Here is a 23,599-nt window from a genome sequence, read left to right as displayed (position 1 = left end):
ATTGAGGGGTGCACAGCCTTGTGCAGATATATATAACTAACTATATCAGATGTTGAACGTAGCCAACCACGCTAATCGGAGGCGCGTGGAAAGGACAGAAAACTAAACAAAAAGTGGTGAGAGATAGCGGTGGGTGAACAGGAAGGGGTGCAGTGAAATGAGTGGAGTAAGCAGGGAGATATGAGAGGAAAAAGTGAGGAGTGTGTAGCTGAGCCTGAGCAAGCCCAATGGGTTTGTAGATATTTTACTAGGTTATTTAATTTTAGTGTGTCTTTCTCCTGATTTTCAGGCTTGCTTGCCGTGTAATCGTTCTTGCAGCACCAATTGATATGCTAATTTTTTCTCTAACCCCCCTCCCTCTCTGCCTCCGCCCCCCCTCTGTCTATTTAAGGCCACCACACAGAGACGATCACCCCTCTCTGTTACTTGTGTTGCTCTCGCTATGTATCTTGGTAATATCTGTCTGCTAATATGTCTGTCTATAGTTTTCTGGTTAGATTTTATGTCGCTATTTCATTATACCTGATGATGATTGCTTGTGTTGCAATCGAAACGTCGTATTCTATTATTTAATTTAATTTATTATTTTATCTTTAGACGTGACTTAAACGAAAGAACCAAATAATAATTCCTGCAGTCACGAAAGTTCTAAAATTAAGTTTGTAGGTGGACTTTAGTTAGCGAGGAGAGAGCAGGGGGAGGGTTCTGGACTGAGAGAGGACTTTTGCAGACGTTGCTCGAGGTGAACAGGAATACGTAGAGAGAAGACATGGGGAGATACGGCTTCACCAACACGTACGCTCCCCTCAAGCACAAATGAACAGTCACTCGCGTGCCTGCAACGTTCATCGGCTGTGTAGTTAAATAAAGTGCAGTTTTAATCAAGAATTCTCAGAATTTAATTTACCCTGTCTATTACTGCTTGACTGGTGACTTTTTTTTCCTTCTAAAGCTCGATATGTAATTACAAAACAACTGCCTTTGATTTATCAATGGGCGTTCGCAAATTCACGCGAACCACACTGACACACTGCGGTCCAAATATTAACCGTCAATTAGTTTTAAAATATTGAGGAAAAAATCATGCAGGAAACCCACCAACAGCTCTCCAGGTCTCTATTTGGTTCAAACCTTTTGAAGGTTAAAACCGTGAGAAGGAACAAGTGCTACGAGTGTCAGTTCAGCAGCCTGTTTTTGGCTGGGTACTTTCTCTCAGTACAGTATTTTATGGTTAAATGACACAACTTCCAATGTTTGGTTGCAAATATTGCCTCCCCTTCCCCTAAAAAAAATAGCATACGTAGATTTTTTTGTATCAACATGAAAATTCACACCCAAAGACTGTTATCATAACCCATCTCAATTACCATGTTTTGGTTTCTATAGCGGTACAACGGACTAAGAACGGATCCTTCCGGGATGCCCAATAAAGTGCTGAAGCTTATATAAGTACACCTGGGGATCCCGTGCTAGAAACCAATTACTTTTACCCAGATTAATGGATGTTTTTTTCTTCCTTCCATTCTGGTGTTGGGACTGATCCCTGGGCGTGAGATGTTGGATAAATCTCTGCTTGAGCACAGAGATTTCAAACCCGTCGCCATGGGGTATATCAATAAGTGCTAGAGGCTACGCTAATCTCCTCCCTTTCATTTACCCCCCCCGCCCCCTTGTGTTTTGAAGTGTGCGCTGATGTGTTTGTATGTTCTTTGGATTTTCTTGGGATTCAATAAGGGTGATTATTTTCACTCAGGGAAAACGACATTCTCTTTCCACGATGGTTGTATTGAAGTTGTTAGATGATTTAGAAAAAATCCGTGTCTTGGATATTGATATTTGCCTATATTTCTGATGTTTGCTTATCTGATAAGCCTCTTTACACATTTGGCTATCTATCGAACAAAGACGGTTCCCGCATCGCTCGCTTTCAGATATGCTTCTTCGGCCATCTGGAATGCTCTTCCTTTCGATATTAGGAAGCCAATGGAGCTATGCACTATTACATCATCTAAATTGAAAACTAATTTCTTTAGAACTGCATTTTGTGTTTAGTTTGCTGTTCTTCCCTGCGCCTCCGATTATCACGGTTGGCTACGTACATTGCGAATTAAGCTCAACCTACATATATGCATACGTATGTGATACATTCGGCCCTAACTTGTGGCCATTTGGTTATTTGAGCTGCTCTTCGTTGCACGACGGTCTCACCCGTGCTCACTCTTGTCTTTCCGACGATACTGGAAAACCTCGAAACCGTAAAATCTAATAAAAACAGTGAAGTTTAACAATATGTAGCAATCGTAAAAGTTTATGGTTAACGAGGCTAAGAATACTCTTTGGTTCTATTGGTAAAGTCACGTAGGTAGAAAAATAATACATCACAACGTTTCGATCGCAACACAAGCAATCGTCATCAGGTGGGACCACAGCAAGCAAAAAACTGCTGAAGTTGGCGAGAGATCTGCCGTGGCACAAGGTTATATAGGCCTCGGCAGTAGGGGGGGAGAGAGAAGGGGGGGGAGGAGGCGGGGCAGAAAGTGGACCCCGCATCAGCACCCGGGTCACTGGAGTAAAGTGGACCACCGCGGCAGCACTGGAGATATTGGCTGCAGGGGGGGAGAGAGAAGGGGGGGAGAGGAGGAGGGGCAGAAAGTGGACCCCGCAGCAGCACCCGGGTCACTGGAGTAAAGTGGACCACCGCGGCAGCACTGGAGAGATCGGCTGCAGGGAGGAAAGAGAAGGGGGGGGGGGCAGAAAGTGGACCCCACGGCAGCACCCGGGTCACTGGAGTACTGGAGTAGAGATCGGAGAGAGATGCACAGAGAGAGAGAGAGAAAGACACACAGAGAGTTGGAAATAACAGCTGACATAGGCAGGTAGGATGGAAACATCACAGTCAGTTCAGACTTTATCTGGTTAATAACGTCCTTCCAATGATTGCTCAGTTTGTACCCATCTTTTCGGTTGAGGTTGTGTCTGTGTTTATATATCTGGATGGCTTCATGAACAAATCTCTGATAATAGCCGGTGGGTTTGCAGAATACCTTCGTCTTGGAAAAGTAAATTTCCTGTGAGCCCACAGCGTTAAAACAGTGATCAGCAACGGTAGAGGTATTGGTCCTACCGTGTTTCAGATCTGACTTGTGTTCACGAATGCGGTCCGAGACATGCCGTTTCGTTTCTTCATTGTAACTGCTGCCGCAGCCACAACTCAGTTTGTTGACACCCGGGCATTGCATGTCAGGAATCACATCCTTCACAGATGGGATCAAATCACGGATTTTGTGTACTGTGTTGAAACGAACCTGGATCTTGGGTTGGATCCTCAGATGGTTGTCTCCCTATGGCTGGGGAGACAGCTTTGTGGATTGTACGGTCAGAATATCCATTCATCTTGAGGGCTTCGAGTACGTGCTCCAGCTCACTGGCTAGGTGATGCTGGTCGAAGATGCAATGGGCCCTATGGTAAGGCACTGCCTTACCAACACTTACTGAACCTGGAATGGTACATTCTACAAACAAAATAAGGGTACCCCTGTTGTATCTGTGTCCCTTTAAAAAAAAATTAAATATTAAGAATAATTAGAAAAAAAAATGTTTTTTTTTTAATATATCTATATATTTTTTTAAATTAAATAATGAAAACAACCCGCTAACCCTCGCATGCCACACAAAAGAAAAAAAACGTGGAAGGCCATTCGGAGCACAGAGAGGTCAGAGACATCCAGATGGACAAAAGATCGATGGCCTAACCTTCCCAAGACGTCTGGAGATGCACAGATAAGGTGCAGAGCAGAGAAAAACAACTATTGCAACTCGCGTTTTTTTTAACGTTTTCCTTAACGAAAAGTAGAAACTTAACAAAAGAATCAACCAGCCTACAATAGGGGCTTTTTATTAGATATTCCCTCATATTATTCGTATTCACCGCATATACATTATTTTGTATTGTATGTTTCTATCTACATGACCTTACCAAAAACTAAAGAATACGAATTTCAGAAAGCTTAAGTGGAAACTTAGTTACACTTAACCTCAGGACATTAAAATATAACTCAGAATAAAACACCAATCCCTGGAAACAAACGCATAACCAAACTTGGCAAAGCCCCCAAAATAATGATGTAACGAGGATCATTACGAATATTCATTAAACATAGACCGAATAATAACCACGATATACTAAGACCGAGGGAACTCATGAGAATATCAAGAATAAATGTAACACACAGGACCAAATAAATGTATTGTAAAAATCTCCTCAGCCACCTTTGTCTTCAACGGTCCGGCACAAACAGATGGCACCATAAATACTTAGGGAGTTAGAGGGTTGCGAAAAGGGTTTATGACCTGACATTACGAGGGCGTCTGTTTTCTTGTTTGTTTTCCTCTCGCAAGAGACGCGGAGAGAGGAGAGGGTGTTCACGTTTTTGAGTTAAGCAACCACGCACAGAAGTCAATGAGCAGTCTGGTTCGAGTCGCGCTCAGTCTTGCAACTCGGCTTGCGACGCAGCGTTGCGACGGGGCTCGCAAGGGAGCTGGGGCGAGTCGTGCCTCGAAGAGAGATGGAACGAGGAGGGGTCGTTCGAGTCAACCTGGGTCGAGGCTGGGTTCAGCCGTGCTCCGGCTGGCGGAGCGTCGTGAGGGAGCAAACACCGATACCGATGGCAGGTGTCGCTGCTCGCAGAACGAAGTGGCGAGGTGTGGTTAAGTGCGAGTGAATCTGGCAGCTGCACGAACAAAGGGAAGCATGGAGAAGAGAGAGTGACGAGTGACGACAAGCAATCAACCTGTAGAAAGGGCAGAAATCGCCAAGCGTCGACCAAGCGAGCATCGAAAAGGAAGAGCAGCAGCGGATGAGCAACAAGAGCCATCGTTCATCGCCAGAGCGCTCCAAACCGGTGAGCGCGCACAGCCGCGTCTTCCAGAGCCTGAGCCAACACAGCCTGAAGTAAGGGCGGGTGTCTGTGTGAAGTTGGCAGCGATCAAGGAGAGAGGGACAGCAGCAGCACGACCCGGGCGTCACCGAGCGTCGTGCCGACTCAACAATCATCCAGCAGTGGAGAAGCCTGGAGCTGCCACCAAGAGAGAGAGCGCCATCGAATGTGCCGTGTGTTTGATACACACACACACCAACCAACACCCAGTGAGAACAGACAAGACGTCCAGCAGCGACGACGGAATCATCGCGCACCACGTCGGCGAGCGTCGTGCCAACTCGTCATCCAGCAGCGGAGAGAGAGAGCGCATGAGCAGCACGACCCGGGCGTCACCGAGCGTCGTGCCGACTCGTGGAGGAGCTGCGCGCTATCCGACGACGGGATCATCGCGCACCACGACGGCGAGCATCGTGCCAACTCCGCTCAATCGAGCAGTGGAGAGAGAAAACAGAACGGGCTCGCTGCGGCCACGCCCAAGCGAGAGGAACCTCTCTGGCCGCTGGTTGTATCTCCCCTCCCCCACCCCACAAGCTCCGACACAGCGCCCTGCCTCTACTAAAAACACGTTCCTTCGGAGTGGGCAGGTAGGAACTTGGTTGGACAGCGCATTCGTGCACGACAGACAGACAAATAATCCCTGGTGGGGAGTGTGGAACCTGTTGTTCCTACCTGTGTACAAGATAACTTGACTTGAGGTAGCCAGGCAGACAGCCAGGTAGCCACCCCCCTTAACTATCGGCCCCTCCCCCTTGCTTAAGCACCTCCCCTTACCCCCCCCCTCCCTTAGGCCCCTCCCCTGGCCACCCCCCCCCATATCCTCAGGCCCCTCCCCTGACCCCCCTTCCCTTAGGCCCCTCCCCTGACCACCCCCCATATCATTAGGCCCCTCCCCTGACCCCCCCTCCCTTAGGCCCCTCCTGTGATCCCCCCCTCAGGCCCCTCTCCTGACTCCCCTCTTCCTTAGGCCCCTCCCCTGACCCTCCTCCCTTAGGCACCTCCCCTCTCCGTACCCGGCAGTAGGTCTCCACCAATCAAAGAGCTGTTTGTAAGGTCTCCACCAATCAAAGAGCTGTGTGTATTATATATTTATTTATGCACGACAGACAGACAGACAGTCAGACAGACAGACAGCTAAATAATCCCTGGTGGGCAGTGTGGAACATTGTTCCTCCCTGTAATATGAATTATCAAGGGAACAATACAACGCACACACAACACGCACACTAATAAGACTTTCAAAAAGTTATCTTGTGTTTCAAAAAGGGTTGCCATTTCAAGGTGGTGCGTTCAATATCAACTGATCTTGCAAAGCAGATGCTGCCATCGAGTTACATGAATAAGAAGTGTTTTAGTCATTCATTTTCGTTAATTGCATAATCTTGCTCATGAATATATTGACGTATGCTTTCGCCTTTGCATATTAGAGTGTCATGTGTTTGTTTAGAATTAAAATTGCTTAACACCAAGTGTTCGAGTGCTTCTTTCCCAGTCCATGCAAAACTGTCTTAATCATAAGAACTGTTACCTGCGATGAGATTTGAATTTGGAGACCTAACATAACATAAACACTCTAAGATAATCAATAAATGTTTAATCAAAGATAATCAGTTATCCCGATTGATACAACTCTGGATAACGAAACTAAGCTTAATTATCCTAACTGCACACATTAACATAATTTGCAAGCATTCGCATAAATTACTACGTATCCGTGATTATCATAATTTATGCATATAATTGCATACATTAACATAATTCATACGAATTACGCGTTTTTCGCAATTTCATTAATTTTAATTATTTTATCAAAATTTCATAACCCGGCACATACAACACCCCAATGGGTTCTCCCTTATCGCCCGTGGTAGCGAATGTTTTCTTGGAGAAATTTGAGACAGATGCCATCCAGACATCCACCCTATGTCCTTCCTTGTGGAAGAGATATGTAGATGACACGTTCGTCATCTGGCCACATGGCCTGCCAGCACTGAACCAGTTTCTCAACCACATCAATTCCATACACCCATCTATCAAATTCACCATGGATAGTGGAATAGGATGCAAAGCTACATTCCTGGATGTTTTGATCGAGAAGAGACCTGATGGCTCGTTGGGACACTGTCTACAGGAAAGCCACCCACATGGATGCCTATCTAAAGCCTGACTCCCTCATCACACACTACGCGTTCGGTGGGGGGGAATCATCATTCGCGTAAAAAATGCAACGACAAAAAAACACACTAGACTTAGGTACATTCTTCAAAGTGTGTGTTCCCCCCCCCCCCCAACCCCAATGTGAGAAATTACTACTATAGGCTCGGTAGATACTAATAATATAGCGCTTGCGTAATATTACTGTAGAGCGGGCAGGGGAATGGTGGGGGGGGGGAGGGTAGCGGCCCAGCCCTGGCCTGCCAAGGTGCCACCTCGACTGGCTGGGCAATCTAGGCGAGGCCAGGGGCTCTGCATGGAACTAGGCCTCACCACGCCACTGTTACGTGAGTACTATATTCTTGGTTCTTTCGGTAAAGTCAAGTACATAGAATAATAATAAAAAATAAAGTTACTAAAATATCGATTTAAAGATTTCGTGACTGCAGGGATTCATCTTCTTGGTTCTTTCGGTAAAGTCACGTAGAAGGGAAATAATAAAATAATAAAAATAAAACATAATTCAACACAGTACATAAAATCCGTTATCTGGTCCTGTCTGTAAAAGATGTGGTTCCAGACATACAGTACCCTGGCGTCTTACAAACTAAGTTGCCTCTGTGGTAGCAGTTACATTGGAGAAACCAAACGATATGTTTCGATTTAAAGCTTTCGTGACTGCAGGGATTCATCTTCTTGGTTCTTTCGGTAAAGTCACGTAGAAGGGAAGTAATAAAATAATAAAAATAATAATGTTCTCATTCTTCGCCTGAGGACGGCTGCTTGCGTTGTGGCCGAAACGTCGTGAGAATTGTTTTATTATGTTTTATTTTTATTATTTTATTACTTCCCTTCTACGTGACTTTACCGAAAGAACCAAGAAAACAAACGATATGTCTCGGACCTCATCCGTGAACATAAAGCAGACTTGAAACACGGTAGGACAAACACCTCAGCCGTGGCAGATCACTGTTACAATTCAGTGGGTTCACATGATATTGACTTCTCCAAGACATAGGTTATCTGCAAGCCATCTGGCTACCATGAGAGATTCGTTCATGAGGCGATCCACATATACAAACACAGACAATTTCAACCGAGAAGATGAATTCTGGCTCAGCAATCATTGGAAGGACGTAATAAACCATTTTGGATCTTAACTGATTGTGTTCACGTGTACGGTGACTTTCAGACCGCAGTCCACTCACTGGCATGACAATATATCTTGTATTCTCCGCAGGGAATGGATTCTTTGCTCCGCTGCAAGTCTCCTACAACCACTCTCCCATTGACATATTTCGTTGCTTCCTCTTAGTATCTTTCACTCGACGGTCAATGGTATAGTGTATAGCAGATTGTATAATAATTAGTATAAAATTGTAATGTTTAATACAATGTATAAGGCAATATATAGTATCGTAATTGTATAGTGAATATACAGCAGTGTGATATACAATAGGGTGGATAGAATGAATACATATGTAGTGTTGTACAGACGGACTCTTCAACGTCTTTTGTAGCACACACTTTTATTCGTTTATTTAACACAGTCCCTATGCACTGAGGGGTATACGGTCCCCTCACCCGTTACACTCAGAACGTACAAGCCCCCGTACCCTACAGGCTACTTAATATCCCGCTCTTCCAGTGTCCTCTGGCGGGACCTAGGGAGATGTCTCCCGACCACTGGTTACACTGAACCCTAGCCCTGATAAGGGCTGGAGGGCTTGGTCCAGGGTCCTAGGCTTCTTCCGCCGTCTTGGGTCTTCGTGTCGTTTCAACTCCCCGAGAGGTCTGAGCGCTCTGGCTTTATACCTGCTCGTGGCCGGGTTGTCCAATCCCACGCGGGAAAACCTTGTTTACGGTCAGCTCTCACAGCTTGTGAGACCCTGACCGTTAGTTTGAGCGGGAAAACCTTGTTAACGATTTGCTCTCCGAGTTTGTGAATATCGAGTGGGTAACTCTACTACATCACCCTCCCCTTCGGAAGCCTCAGCCGTCCCGGCTGTTACAAGCAGAAAATCCCCATCAATGAATCAAAGTGTGTGTGTGCCACAACCAACAAGAACAGGAACATCCAACAAGAACAGGAACACCCCTCCCCCCATCAACAACGCAACATATGTACATGGTCAGAACCAATCACAAATAACGACATTCGCGACGCACAACGCATGCAGCATTCAGCTGCCGCAAAAAAACGATGGGCAATCAAGAAAAGCGACGCGATCTAGCCCGTGTGTATTTCGCGGGCCCGTCGTAGGAGATGGGTGCCCCTTTCCGGGCTGCAGGCTGACCAGGCGTCCTGGCAAAACTGTCAGCAGGGGCAGGAGGCCTCTCTGCGTGGACCCTTGGAGCAGACGGGTCGGGCAGCCTGGCAAACATGTTGGGCGGGTCAGGCATCCTGGTAAACATGTTGGGCGGGTCAGGCATTTTGGCAAACATGTTGGGTGGGTCAGAAGGTCTCTTTGCAGAGACTCTTGTTGTAGACGGGTCAGGCATCCTGGCAAACATGTTGGGCGGCTCACGGGGCATTCGTGCAGAGACTCGTGGCTCGCACGGCTCCCTCAGTCCCGTATCATCTGTGGGAGGAATGAGACGTCTTTTCTGTGGATTAGGTACCAACGGGGCGACATCCAGCTCGTCGGGCATATCACACGCTCGGCCCTCGTGTTTTGAGTGTGACGCAGAGCCGCGCGGAGCAATAAATGGCTTCAGACGAGAGGGGTGCACGAACCAGCGCCGTCGTCCCCAACGTATCTTAACACACTGTGGGCGCATTACCTGGACCACCTCAACCGGACCTCGCCATGGTTTTAGGAGTTTAGCCGATGTGGACACCGGCACCTGGGGGCAATGAAGCCACGCCATATCACCTGGAGCCCACTGATGCACGGACGTGCGAGGGGCCTGCAACCTCGAATTTGCCCGCTGGCGGGAAGCAGAATTTTCAATCGCCGCATCACGAGCCTCAGACAGCTTTTGCAGGTTGAACCGCAAATGGTCAGTGAGCTTCGATGACTGTGGGAGCTGCTCTATCCCAAGCCGCACATCAGCGGGGGGAATGGCCTCCCTGCCATACATTAGGAAAAATGGGGAGAACCCTGTCGCTGCATGTGGCGCCATGCGGTAAGCAGCGAGGACCCCTGGGATCTGCAGGTCCCAGTCTACGTGGGATTCGTCAACCTGATGGCATAGCATAGAGGTGAGGGTTCTATGCAACCGCTCCACCATGCCATCTGTTTGGGGGTGATAGGGCGAAGTGCGCACCTTCTTAGTGCCCAACAGGCGGCATACCTCACTCAGCAGGGTACTTGAAAAATTTCTTCCCTGGTCGGTCAGCAACCGTTCTGGAGCGCCCTTGTCCAGCACATAGCCTTGAACAAAGGCGTCCACCACGGCTGCTGCCGACTGGTTGGGGAGGGCCCAGGCCATAGGCCACCGTGTAAAATACTCCACCCCAACCAGAAGGTACTTGTTACCACGAGGCGTCGTAGGGAAAGGCCCCAAAATGTCGAGAGCAACCAGCTCGTTCACACGGGATACCGTGATGGGCTGCAGCGGTGGGCATGCCGGCTTCGCTGGAGGTTTACGTTGCGCACATTGGGTGCAGCCCGTTAAAATATCAGTTACGTCGCGGAGCATGCCCGGCCAGTAAAATTGTAGTTTTAGCAAGCCAATGGTTTTGTGCACACCCAGGTGCGACAATCGCTCGTGTGCTGCGCACACATCCGAACACCGCAAAGCCGATGGCACTACAATTTTGTACTGGCAAGAATCAGCATCCCAATGCATGAGCAGACCGCGGCGCATGGCAAAAGAGTTCGATTTACTTGAATGTGAGGACGAATCACATGCGCGACGACGCAAAGGCAACAATGACGCGTCGTTCATTTGGTGCCGACCCCATTCATCCAACGTTATCCCCAGCAAGTCGTCACTTGCTGGCGGATTTTGGTGGTCCACACCCGGTGCAGGATCGGAAGGAAGGGCAGCAGAAACCGTTTCAGGAGGTGCAACCGGGCGTACTATTTGCGGTTTGCACCGGCCAGAACCCGTGAAACAGGCGCATTGTTCTGACGGGAGGCGAGATAGCGCGTCCGCATTACTGTGCTGTGTACCCTTACAGTAAATCACCATAAAATTGTAGTCCTGGAGGACTTCAAGCCATCGGGAGAGCTGGCCAGACGGTTGGTCAATGCGCAAAGCGTATTGTAACGCAGAGTGATCGGAGCGCACGGTAAACCGTTGACCGTACAGGTATGGCCTGTATTGTTGTATAAAGTAAACAATGGCCAGCAGCTCGCGTCGGGTTACGCAATAACGTTGCTCTGCAGGGGACAAAACCCTGCTTCCATAGGCAACCACCCTCTCAACGCCATCAACGATTTGGGACAGCACCCCGCCGATCCCGGTGTTACTGGCATCGGTGTCCAGAATAAATGGCTTTGCGAAATCGGGGTAAGCCAGGGGCGGTGCTGCTACAAGAGCATTCCGTAAGGAGTCAAATGCGGCCTGTTCCGCGTCTCCCCAATGAAATTTCAGCCCTTTCGCTGTAAGAGCGTGTAGTGGCTTGGCGATTGTAGCGAAACCAGCCACAAAACGTCGGTAGTAGGACGCGAACCCGATAAAACTGCGAACATCCCCAGCAGAGGTGGGGGTAGGCCATTGCCTGACACATTTAGTCTTTTCAGGGTCTGTGAAAATACCCGAGCGGCTGACTATGTGGCCTAGATAGCGCACAGACTCACGCAGAAGGTGGCACTTCTGCGGTTTGAATTTAAGGTCCGCAGCTCGCATCTTTTCGAAAACAGCGCGCAACCGTTCAATGTGTTCGTTGAACGTGCGGCCAAAGACGATAACGTCATCAAGATAGATAAGGCATGAGTCCCACTGGAGCCCAGCGAGGACCAGCTCCATGAGCCTCTGAAACGTCGCTGGAGCCGAGTGGAGCCCCATGGGCAATATATTAAACTCGAAAAGGCCCTGTGGTGTCCGAAAAGCAGTCTTTGGCTTTGATGCTTCGTCGAGGGGGAGTTGCCAAAACCCTGACAGAAGGTCCAAAGTGGAAAAATAACGCGCCCCTGCCAGAGCATCCAATGACTCATCCATACGTGGAAGAGGATATGCGTCAGCCACAGAAATTTTATTTAGGCGCCGAAAATCTACACAGAATCGAAGACTGCCATCGTGCTTTTTGACCAGCACTATCGGGGCACTCTAGGGGCTGTTGGAAGGAGAAATGATATCAGCCACCAGCATGTCGTCAACTGCCCATTTAACATGCTGTTTCTCCGCAGGGCTGAGCCGAAACGGGTTTTGGCGGATAGGGGCAGCGTCACCAGTGTCAATGTGGTGACGCAGCAGCTTGGTGCAGCCAATATCAAATTGTGATTTGCTGAACACATCCGAAAATTCCCGCAAAAGAGCCCGCAATTTACTCTGCTGTGACCCGGATAAATCGCCGGCATCCGCGCAGAGAGTGTCAATCCATCCCTCGTCAACGTTATGAGGGAGAGGCTGCTGACTGTTCGCTACGTGTCCGACAACCCCGGTCCCCAGGGGCGCCACTGTCGCATGAGCGAGCACTGTCCCCTGTGGAATGACGGTGTCTGACAGACCGACATTCAAAACTTGTATAAATGGCTCCCTGTCGCCCGCTACAAGAGTCTGTGCGGCCACCAACGAAAGGCTGTTAACTGCTGTGTTGGAGGGTCCCAATAAAATGCCATTTACCGAGGCGGTGGGAGCGAGCGGTTTCTTTAACCATAAGGGTACGAGCATTTGTGCCCCTGGCGGAATGCGTACAGCGCAAGCCGCAAAAGCCTGTACGGAAGCATTTTCCGTCCGTGAATGCGTGGCCGCGGGTAAAAATGCCATCCGGCGGCCCGAGGGAAGTTCAATACATCCCTGATCGATAAGGATTTTAATGGGCATTTTGGCAAGAAAATCAGTTCCCAGAAGGCACGGCACCGCAAGGGAAGAAGACACAAAAACAGGTCCGGCCAATTTAATATCGCCAATGGCAATTTGAGCCCGAATTTGCCCGAGAATCCCTAGGGAACTTCCATTAGCGGTGAAAAACGGAATGGAAACCTTTTCCAATGAACGACATCGGCCGGGCAGTATGTTGTAAATTAACTCGGAGATGATAGTGGCCGATGCACCGGTATCGACAAGCACGCGCACTTCCACCCCCTCGATCGAACCAACAACCACCGAGGAACCCGCCGTTGCTGCAACCACTCTATGGGCCAGCTCTGACCACTGCCCGGGTCGCAGTGGTCGCGAAGAGTCGGCCAAACGCCGCGTGTCATACGCCGTGTTCCGAGCGGAGTCAATGGTGTGTTGTGGTGTGTATGAGGGCCGAGCGTGTGGGGTGCCGCGACTTGCCTGGTTATGCTGCGCTGCTCTGGAAGCTCTGTAGTCCCGGTCTCGGGATCCGGCGGAGCGGCGGCGAGGTGCACGGCAGTCGGAAGAAAAGTGGCCTCGGCGGCCACAGTTGAAACACGTCGCGTCGCCGCGGGGGAAGGGCCGTCCCCGCTCCCAGTCGTTGCGGCGACTGGTGCGATCCGGTGATCGCTGGGGCGTCGCGCTGAACGTCGAGAAGACTCGATCAGGAGAGCGAGCGTTGTCCCTGCTGGCAGGCACCGATGTCGTAGCCGATGCGGTGATGGTCTCGTCCTGGTCCAGCATTAAGTGAGCATGAATGCTCCGGGCAGCTCGCAGTGAGCACATGTCCTCGTCATCCACGGCCTGGATGACAAGGCGCAGCCCCCTCGCCATCTCCAGCAGCTTCTGAAGGACGAGTGCGTCGATAGCCTCATCGTCCATGCGGGGGTAAGCCGCTCTTGCCATGGCGAGTAGCGCGGTGCGGAACGCCAATGGCGACTCCCTTGGCTTGCACCGTCTCTCGTAGAACTGGTGGCGTGTGGCGGAAGGAGGTCCGTAGACATCAGACAGCCGCTGAAGTGCTGCTTGTAGTGTCGCCCTTTGTCGCTTGGGAATGGAGATGAGTGCAGCGAGAGAGTCATCGTCCAAGGTGGCTGGCAGTGCACGAAGTGCTTGTGCATCCGACCAGCCCACCATCTCCTGATGGCTGAGGAAGCGATGTTGAAATGCCGCCCAGTCGCCCCCTGTGGACGAGAATTCGCGAAAGACAGGCAGTCGCTGCTGTAGAGCAGCTGTGTCATCGTCTTCGTCAAGCTCGGACTCGGTCCCGAACGCAGCGATGGCTTGGTCAACAACATGTACTGTACGGCGTCGCGGCCGTGATGACGCGGTGTTGCTGGAGGGTCCTGCAGAGGCAGCGTCGCTCAGCGATGACGCGGTGTGTTGTGATTGGCCCCCGGAGGTCCCAGCATGCGCTTGGCTTCCGCCCCCACGTGACCCGTCGGCGGGAAGGACATTCTCTTCCGGGTTTTCGATGGCGGGGACACCCGCCGTCGGCCGCTCCTCCCCGCCCGCAGCCCCCAGGGTAAGTTGGTCCAGGATGGCTGCTGCAGCATGCAGCAGCTGGGCGAGGCGGGCGTGAGCAGCCTGGGTGCCGTCGCTCGCGGCGATCGGCTGCACAGCTGGTGGTGGGGCGGCTGGCAACACGCCAACATCTTCAGCGCCGCCCGCAGCACCCACAGGTGAGTCGGAGCTTGCATCATCGGGACTTCGCGTGCGGTTCGTTCGTCGTCTCCATCTTCTGACGCCACTGTAGTGTTGTACAGACGGACTCTTCAACGTCTTTTGTTGCACACACTTTTATTCGTTTATTTAACACAGTCCCTATGCACTGAGGGGTATACGGTCCCCTCACCTGTTACACTCAGAACGTACAAGCCCCCGTACCCTATAGGCTACTTAATATCCCGCTCTTCCAGTGTCCTCTGGCGGGACCTAGGGAGATGTCTCCCGACCACTGGTTACACTGAACCCTAGCCCTGATAAGGGCTGGAGGGCTTGGTCCAGGGTCCTAGGCTTCTTCCGCCGTCTTGGGTCTTCGTGTCGTTTCAACTCCCCGAGAGCTCTGAGCGCTCTGGCTTTATACCTGCTCGTGGCCGGGTTGTCCAATCCTCGGCCACCTTGTGGAACCCTGTGATTGGTCGTTCCCAATATGGTTTTCGATCCCAATTCACCCTATCTGACCCTGACCGTTTGGTCACGCGGGAAAACCTTGTTTACGGTCAGCTCTCACAGCTTGTGAGACCCTGACTGTTAGTTTGAGCGGGAAAACCTTGTTAACGATTTGCTCTCCGAGTTTGTGAATATCGAGTGGGTAACTCTACTACACATAGTGTAATATTACACTATGTATTATTTAAAGGTATAGGGTGGTGTATAGAAATGCAGTATATAATTTAATGTTGGGTTTGTCTATGGCAGCATATAGTACGGGGTAGACCCGTGTAATGTAAGGAAAAAAGTTTAGCTGGAAGCATATTATATTTTTTGCGACATAGAATTGTAATGTATTACTTACTGTTAATAGCTCAGCTTATTGGAGAGTATATTTAGTATACTGATGATACTATGTAGTTTATACTCTAGTTTTTTACGTGGTTGTTTAGTTACTGCAGCTACATACTATTAACATTCCTTCCCTTTGTAATGGGTTCCGGAGACACTTGTAGAGGTAACTTCTTTATTACAATACAACACTCCAACAGTCCTGATACTCTGTTACAGCCTAGGTACACAGCCTAGGTACACAGCCTAGATACTCTACTCTGGCTACGCTCTGGAACTCGCCCTCACAAGGTCGTAGAGTCGGGAGTTCCAGAGTCCCACCACTCGCTCTCACAATATCCCAGGGTCTTCAGATGGCTGGTCGTGGGTCTTGGGTCTTGAGCTACGACTGGCCCTGATCGTCTAGGGAGCTCCGCTTTTATGCCCAGTCCCCAACGAGGGGTGGGGCCGTGTGCGCCCCCAGATATCCCACAGAGCACACACAGCCCCCCCCCTTTGGCGGCGCCAAGGGGATTAAGCGCCTGGGAACTCAATGCCTGACGCCAAGAGGCTTAAGCGTCTGACCCGCCTGTGAACCCACCGCCTGGTGCCAAGAGGCTTAAGTGCCTGGCCCACCCAGGGTCCCAGAGCCCCCAGCAGCCCCTCCCTTCTTATGTCACTACATTACCCCCCTCTACATAGCCTCCAGCCGTCCCGGCTGTCAATAATTAGAAAGTTTAAATTAACGAAAGGGAGAGAGAGAAAAAAAATACGCGAGCCTCAACAGGAAAAGAAAAGAGAACAAGAAAGCAACCATAAATACCATAACCAACCTGTACAACTTTACACTATATACAAGCATCAATCAACAAAAAGGTGAAGCAATGACACATGAACAAACGACCCGCGGCACACCTAGCCCTCCTCGGGATCCGCATAGAAAACGGGGAATTAACAACAAATATACAGATTCCGACGCGTTGGATGCACAACCAACAGCATGGATGGCAGGGTTCCACACCACCCTGCCAGCCTCCCATCCGTCAGGTGGAGAGAAGGCGAAGACCAACATGTCGAGCATCCCTCTACACACACTAATCCGGACGTCTGTCTACGTCCCGGGTCGAGAAGTCGTACTTCAGGGCCGACCCATGTACTGGGCAAAATAAGTCGCACTTCAGGGCTGCTCCAGTATCTACATTTTAAAATATATATATATAATTTACATGACACAAACAAAATAAATCTGCCTGCTCCTGCCCAGAAATGGTGGCCGCACGCGCGAACCGCATCTCCAAGGCATCCGGTGCTTGCTTCCCAGCAGCCCTCAATGAGGACCACCACCGACATTACATGTCAACCGTTAGCACCCCCCGCCTTTCCAACGTGGCGTCTCCATCCTAAAACCCCGCACGTCGGCCATATCGGGGGGGAATTTCCGTGTTACCACCCCACCGCCTTTCCGACGCGGCGTCACAACCAGTAGCACGCGTCGGCCATATCGGGGGAACTTCAACCCAGTCTCTCTCCAAGACTCGCATCGCTGCATATAGCTGTACCGACCGAGCTGAGACGACCCAATCTCTCTCCAAGACTCGCATCGCAGCATATAGCTGTACCGACCGAGCTGAGATCCAATCTCTCTCCAAGACTCGCATCGCAACATATAGCTGTACCGACCGAGCTGAGACGACCCAATCTCTCTCCAAGACTCGCATCGCAGCATATAGCTGTACTGACCGAGCTGAGACCCAATCTCTCTCCAAGACTCGCATCGCAGCATATAGCTGTACCGACCGAGTTGAGACGACCCATCGTTCACTCCCTGCACAACATGCACCCTAACAACTGAGGGATACAGTCCCAACGTAACGGGACAACTACACCTGAACACCACGAATCTCCAGCCTACTGTTTCAACGCGCCTCGGAGTGTTTCAATCTCCGGGCCGTCAGGGCGAGCCTACTGCTCCAGACGCACCACGGAGGGTCTCAACCTCCGGGCCATCAGGTCAAGCCGTCAGCGATTCCATGACGGGACCCCACTTCTGACACCAAATGTAATGGGTTCCGGAGACACTTGTAGAAGTAACTTCTTTATTACAATACAACACTCCAACAGTCCTGATACTCTGTTACAAACTAGGTACACAGCCTAGGTACACAGCCTAGATACTCTACTCTGGCTACGCTCTGGAACTCGCCCTCACAAGGTCGTAGAGTCGGGAGTTCCAGAGTCCCATTACTCGCTCTCACAACATCCCAGGGTCTTCAGATGGCTGGTCGTGGGTCTTGGGTCTTGAGCTACGACTGGCCCTGATCGTCTAGGGAGCTCCGCTTTTATGCCCAGTCCCCAACGAGGGGTGGGGCCGTGTGCGCCCCCAGATATCCCACAGAGCACACACAGCCCCCCCCCCCCTTTGGCGGCGCCAAGGGGATTAAGCGCCTGGGAACTCAACGCCTGACGCCAAGAGGCTTAAGCGTCTGACCCGCCTGGGAACCCACCGCCTGGTGCCAAGAGGCTTAAGCGCCTGGCCCACCCAGGGTCCCAGAGCCCCCAGCAGCCCCTCCCTTCTTATGTCACTACACCTTCATTAATACTACTCCTATCCCCTCCCTTTGATGCTGCTAATCCTGCATAATGCACGGGCATAATATGACTTTGAAACCCCCCGCTCACCTCCTACGCATTTCACAAGTAGTACTAATCACATACCTGCATTTCCCATAAATATGCTAAATTCCCCTTGATATGCAAATTATTTTGTCAAGGCGCCCTTCCTCCCTTCCAACCCAGCTTAAATAGACGCTCCAAGCGTAGTGGTGTTTCATTCAGATGCTGTCTCCCCGACAGACCTGGTCTTCACATGAGGACGGCTGCTTGCGTTGTGGCCGAAACGTCGTGAGAATTATTTTATTATGTTTTATTTTTATTTTTATATTATTTTATTATTTTCCTTCTACGTGACTTTACCGAAAGAACCAAGAAGATGATTACTAAAAATAAAAATAGTATACATTAAATAAAAATAATACATGACTAAAAACCCTCTCATGTAGACTGTGGACTGCTTCTTAATCGGAGAGAGTTTACTGGCAGTCTATAATGTAGACTGTTGCCTACTTTTTATGCTGGTGAGGGTATTTCCAGTCTATGATGTATACTGTGGCAATAGTTGTTAAACTGAATGAGCATTTAATAACCATTATACACCTCCAGTACGCTCACCGAGGTTAAGAACCAGGCTACAGTCTACATTATAGAGTTGATGTGTCTGTGTGTGTGAGTCGATATCTGTGAGTAGATGTGTGTGTGTGTGGTCGATGTGTGTGTTAGTCGATGTGTGTAAGTCGATATGTGTGTGAGTCGATGTGTGAGTATAAGTCCACGTGTGTGTGTGTATAAGTCGATGTGTATGTGTGTAGGTCGATGTGTGTGTGTGTGTGTGTCGATATGTGTGTGAGTCGATGTGTGTGCGTGGGTCCGTGTGTGTAGGTCCATTTGTTTGTGTGTAAGTCCATGTGTGTGTGTGTGTAAGTCGATGTCTGTGTGTGTGAGTCGATATGTGTGTGAGTCGATGTGTGCGCGTCAGTCCATATGTGTGTGTGTGAGTCGATGTATGTATGTGTGAGTCGATTTTTGTGTGTAAGTCCATGTGTATATAAGTCGATGTGTGTGGGTCTATGTATGTGTGTGTGAGTCGATGTGTGTGTGTAAGTCCATATGTGTGTGTGTAAGTCGATGTGTGTGTAAGTCGATGTGTGTGTGTGAGTTGCTGTGTGTGTGTGTGGACGGGTCCGAGGGGCTGGTAACCCCTCCACCTTCAATTAATTACCACTAAACCACGTCTGAGAATTTGATTTAATAATCTTGTGCCGGAGGCCCCGGGGGTACATGCGTCTATGACGTCTCCTGGCCAAACCCCATTTGGCAGAGCCAGGAGACTGAATCCTAACCCTCGGGGCTCCTCCAGAAACAACAAAAAACCACTACGTGTGGCCACGTGGAATGTTCGAATGCTCACTGCGGAGGAGAGGCTGCCACTCTTCTGTCGGGAGCTGGACCGGTACCGCCTGGATCTCTGTGGTATTCTTGAGGTCTGGTGGACCGGCTCTGGATCCTGCCACCATGAGGGGTGCACGGTCCTCTTATGGGGGTAGGAAACTGCCAAACAACAGGGAGTGGCTCTTCTTCTGAACAAAAGAATGAAGGGGGTGTGGGAGCGTGGTGGTGAGGTGTGGGAAGCTGTAAGCCCCAGGCTACTTTGGGCTCGCCTTCCCATCAACCAGAGGTGGGGAGTGGTGGTCGTGGTTACTTATGCCCCCACCGAAGACGAACATCCATGGAGAGATGCAGGCAAGGCTTATGAGTCAGATGCCTTCTATGACCTCCTGTCACAGGTGCGAGCTAAAGTGGCCCCTCGGGATAGAGTCATCTTGCTGGGTGACTTCAATGCCCGAGTTGGTCATGATGCTGGCACCTGGTCTGGAGTGATTGGAAGGCATGGGCCAGATCAGCTCAAAAACAACGGCAGGACGTTCTTAGATTTTTGTGCAGCCCATGGGCTTGTAATTACCAACACGCTGTTCCAGCATCGGCACATACACACAACATCATGGATGCATGCCGAGTCCAAGCAAGAACATCTGCTGGACTATATAGTGATGGAACAGCGGATGCGGGCCCATGTCCTTGACAGCAGGACCTACTGTGGAGCTGACCTGCCCACTGACCATCGACTTGTCATCTGTAAGATGCGCCTGTCATTCTTCCACTCCGGTGGTGGGTGTACACCCATGACCCCATTCAAACCCTTAGTGGCATGGTCTCAGCTAGCTAATGAAAGTTTCAAGCGAGAATTTCATCATTTCTTGTGGCTGGGGTTGGCATCGTCCCCCACTCCTCCTGATGTCGAGGGGAAATGGGCGAGGTTTAGGACTGTGGCTCATGCAGCTGCATTGGCTGCTTTGGGTACACGGTCCAGACCTCCCCAGAGACCCTGGCTGATAGAGGAGGTGTTCAAGCTGGCTGAGAAAAAGCAACAGGCCCACTCTCATCGGGTACAGCATCCCACGTCGGAGAATGAGGAGGCTTACCGCAGCCTTCGCTTGGAGGTTCAGAGAGCCGTGAGGCGCTACAAGGATGGGTGATGGTCGCGGGTTGCTGAGGAGATGGAGTCTGCCTCAATGGACCGTGATCACAAATCGCTCTTTAATTCCATCAAAAAGTAACCCGCAGTGCCACTCGTATTACCACCATTAGGGGAAAGAACAGCGATCCAATCTCTGACCCCCAGGAACAGGTTTGCAGATTTGCTGAGCGTATCTGTGAGGTCCTGGGGAGGGGAAATCCCTCACCCTGGAAAACAACGTGGGACAAAGTGGGGATGATCCTGCTGAGGCTGCGGTGCCTCAAATATTGGAAGAAAAAGTCACTCCCTGTGAGTGGCTGGCTGAGGTGCCATCTGTTGAGGAAGTACTGAAGGCGATCCATAGTCTGAGACCAGGAAAGCCACCGAGCAGAGATGATCTCCCAAGCAAAATGCTGAGGGAGGGTGGCGTTTGTGCACAGACTGCTCTACATTATATCATAACAACAGTCTGGACCACTGGACGGGTTCTGCAGGATTGGAAGGATGCCCTGGTTGTCCCCCTCTTTAAGAAGGGGAACCGCACAGACTGTAACAACTATAAAGGCATCTCACTCCTCAGTGTGCCGAGAAAGGTCCTGGCAAGATTTATTCAACATCCCCTTGCTAGGCACGCTGAGGAGAGGCTTGCGGAGTCCCAATGCGGTTTCAGGAAAGAGCAGTCCTGCACAGATGCCATATTTTATGTCCGTCTGCTACAACAGAGGTGTAGGGTATTCCAGCAAGATGTACATCTCTGCTTTATTGACTTGGTCAAGGCCTATGATACCATCAGTAGGCCTGTCCTCTGGGTTGTTCTTTGTGCTTTCAGAGTTCCTGACCCTCTGCTCACGATCATTAAGGACTTCATGATGGTGAGTGGGCCCAGGTAAAACTACGTGGCCGGGAGTCGAGCCATTCCCTGTACACCTTGGGGTGCCACAGGGATGTCCTCTGGCTCCCACATTATGTAACATCTATTTCAACCACGTAGTTCGTGATGCCATCAATAGCTGTACTGGTGGAATTTCCATCTGGTACAAATACAATGGGAGGCTGATCGATGCCCGGGTGCAGTCAAGGGATGGCTCCCTATTGCTCAACCACGTTATGTATGCCGATGATCTGGTAATTGCTGCTCACTCAGAGGAGGAGTTGGAGGTGCTGCTGCTGAACCTGGAGCTTGCCACCAAGAGGTGGGGCCTTACCATCAACCACACCAAAACTAAGCACCTGCCTGGGTATTGTGTACCGTCGGACACTCCACCCCCACAACTCCCAATTGGTGATAGGGCAGTTGTGGAGAGAGTGAGGAGTTTAACATAACTTGGCAGTGTTCTCATGACCAGCTCCGGTTTAACAGCAGAGGTCTCACTCAGAATCAGTCGAGCAGCATTATCTTTTCATCGGTTGTGTAACGCTGTGTGGAAGCTACCTGGTATATCACTTCGCACGAAACTTCAGATCTTCTCGGCCACAGTTATTCCCTCCCTTCTCTACGCTTGCGAAACGTGGACCCCCCTAATGGAACATCTTTGCCGGTTGGGAAACATTTAGGCTGGCCTGCCTATGTTCCATCCTGGGTTTAACCAGGCTGGATTGTGTGAGGTGCTCACAAATCCTTGAAAGATCGAGACAAAGTCCTATCGGTGAGTTCCTCCGGCAGGCAAGGCTGCGCTGGCTGGGTCATGTAGCCCGCATGCCCAGCCACCACATGCCTAAACAGCTTTTGTTCGGCCAGATCAAGGGGGCTAAATGGGCACGGCACGAGCTAGAGAAGAGATGGAGTGATGTGGTACAGGAGGATGTGGAACTGAGTGGACTTGCCAATGACTGGTACCAGCGGTGTCAAGATCGGCCTCTGTGGAGGAGGCTCGTGAAGGATGCTACTGGGCAGTTGGAGGCAGTCGCCCTCCAACAAGAATGGAGGGCGGAGGAGCGACGCTCACACCAACGAGTGGAGCGCCAGGTGGCTAAAGCACAGCAAGTTGGCACAGTAGGGGGCACAGGTGGTGCATCAGCCAGTCATCTCGGTCATCTCAGTCAGTCGACCTGTGGCATATGGGTCTGCCCCGTGACCTCCTCCCAGCGGGCGTTCGACACTGCACGTGGCCTCAAGGTGCACATAGCCTGGCACAAGCGTCGTGGTGACGTCACCGCCACTTAGTGGCGAATGGCGGTTGTTGTTGTGTGTAAGTCCATGTGAGTGAAAAAAAGTATTTGATCCCCTGCTGATTTTGCACGTTTGCCCACTGACAAATAAATGATCAGTCTATTATTTTAATGGTAGGTTTATTTGAACAGTGAGAGACAGAATAACAACAAAATCCAGAAAAACACATGTCAAAAATGTTATAAATTGATTTGCATTTTAATGAGGGAAATAAGTATTTGACCCCCTCTCAATCAGAAAGATGTTTGGCTCCTACGTGTCTTTTATACAGGTAACGAGCTGAGATTAGGAGCACACTCTTAAAGGGAGTGCTCCTAATCTCAACTTGTTACCTGTATAAAAGACAGCTGTTCACAGAAGCAATCAATCAATCAGATTCCAAACTCTCCACCATGGCCAAGACCAAAGAGCTCTCCAAGGATGTCAGGGACAAGATTGTAGACCTACACAAGGCTGGAATGGGCTACAAGACCATCGCCAAGCAGCTTGGTGAGAAGGTGACATTTGGTGCGATTATTCGCAAATGGAAGAAACACAAAATAACTGTAAAACTTCCCCGGTGTTGTATCCTAAGCCTTCTTCCAAACTTGATATTTTTATATATTATCTTTTTACTTGATATATAATGAATGAAAACACACCAAAGCGCAGCAAACTGCAAAACACCAGGTGTTGTAGTAATGAACTGGAGGAGGGCTAGGATGGCAGAATTACAACCTTGCTTCGAGGAGAGATAAGGGCAGTGTCGACTCGAAGCAGAGGCGCCTTTGT

Source organism: Lampetra planeri, chromosome 1 (assembly GCF_965212315.1).
Source record: "Lampetra planeri chromosome 1, kcLamPlan1.2.h2, whole genome shotgun sequence".
Classification (NCBI taxonomy): Eukaryota; Metazoa; Chordata; class Hyperoartia; order Petromyzontiformes; family Petromyzontidae; genus Lampetra; species Lampetra planeri.
The sequence above is the reverse complement of the archived record's forward strand: the minus strand, read 5'-3'. Positions refer to the sequence as shown.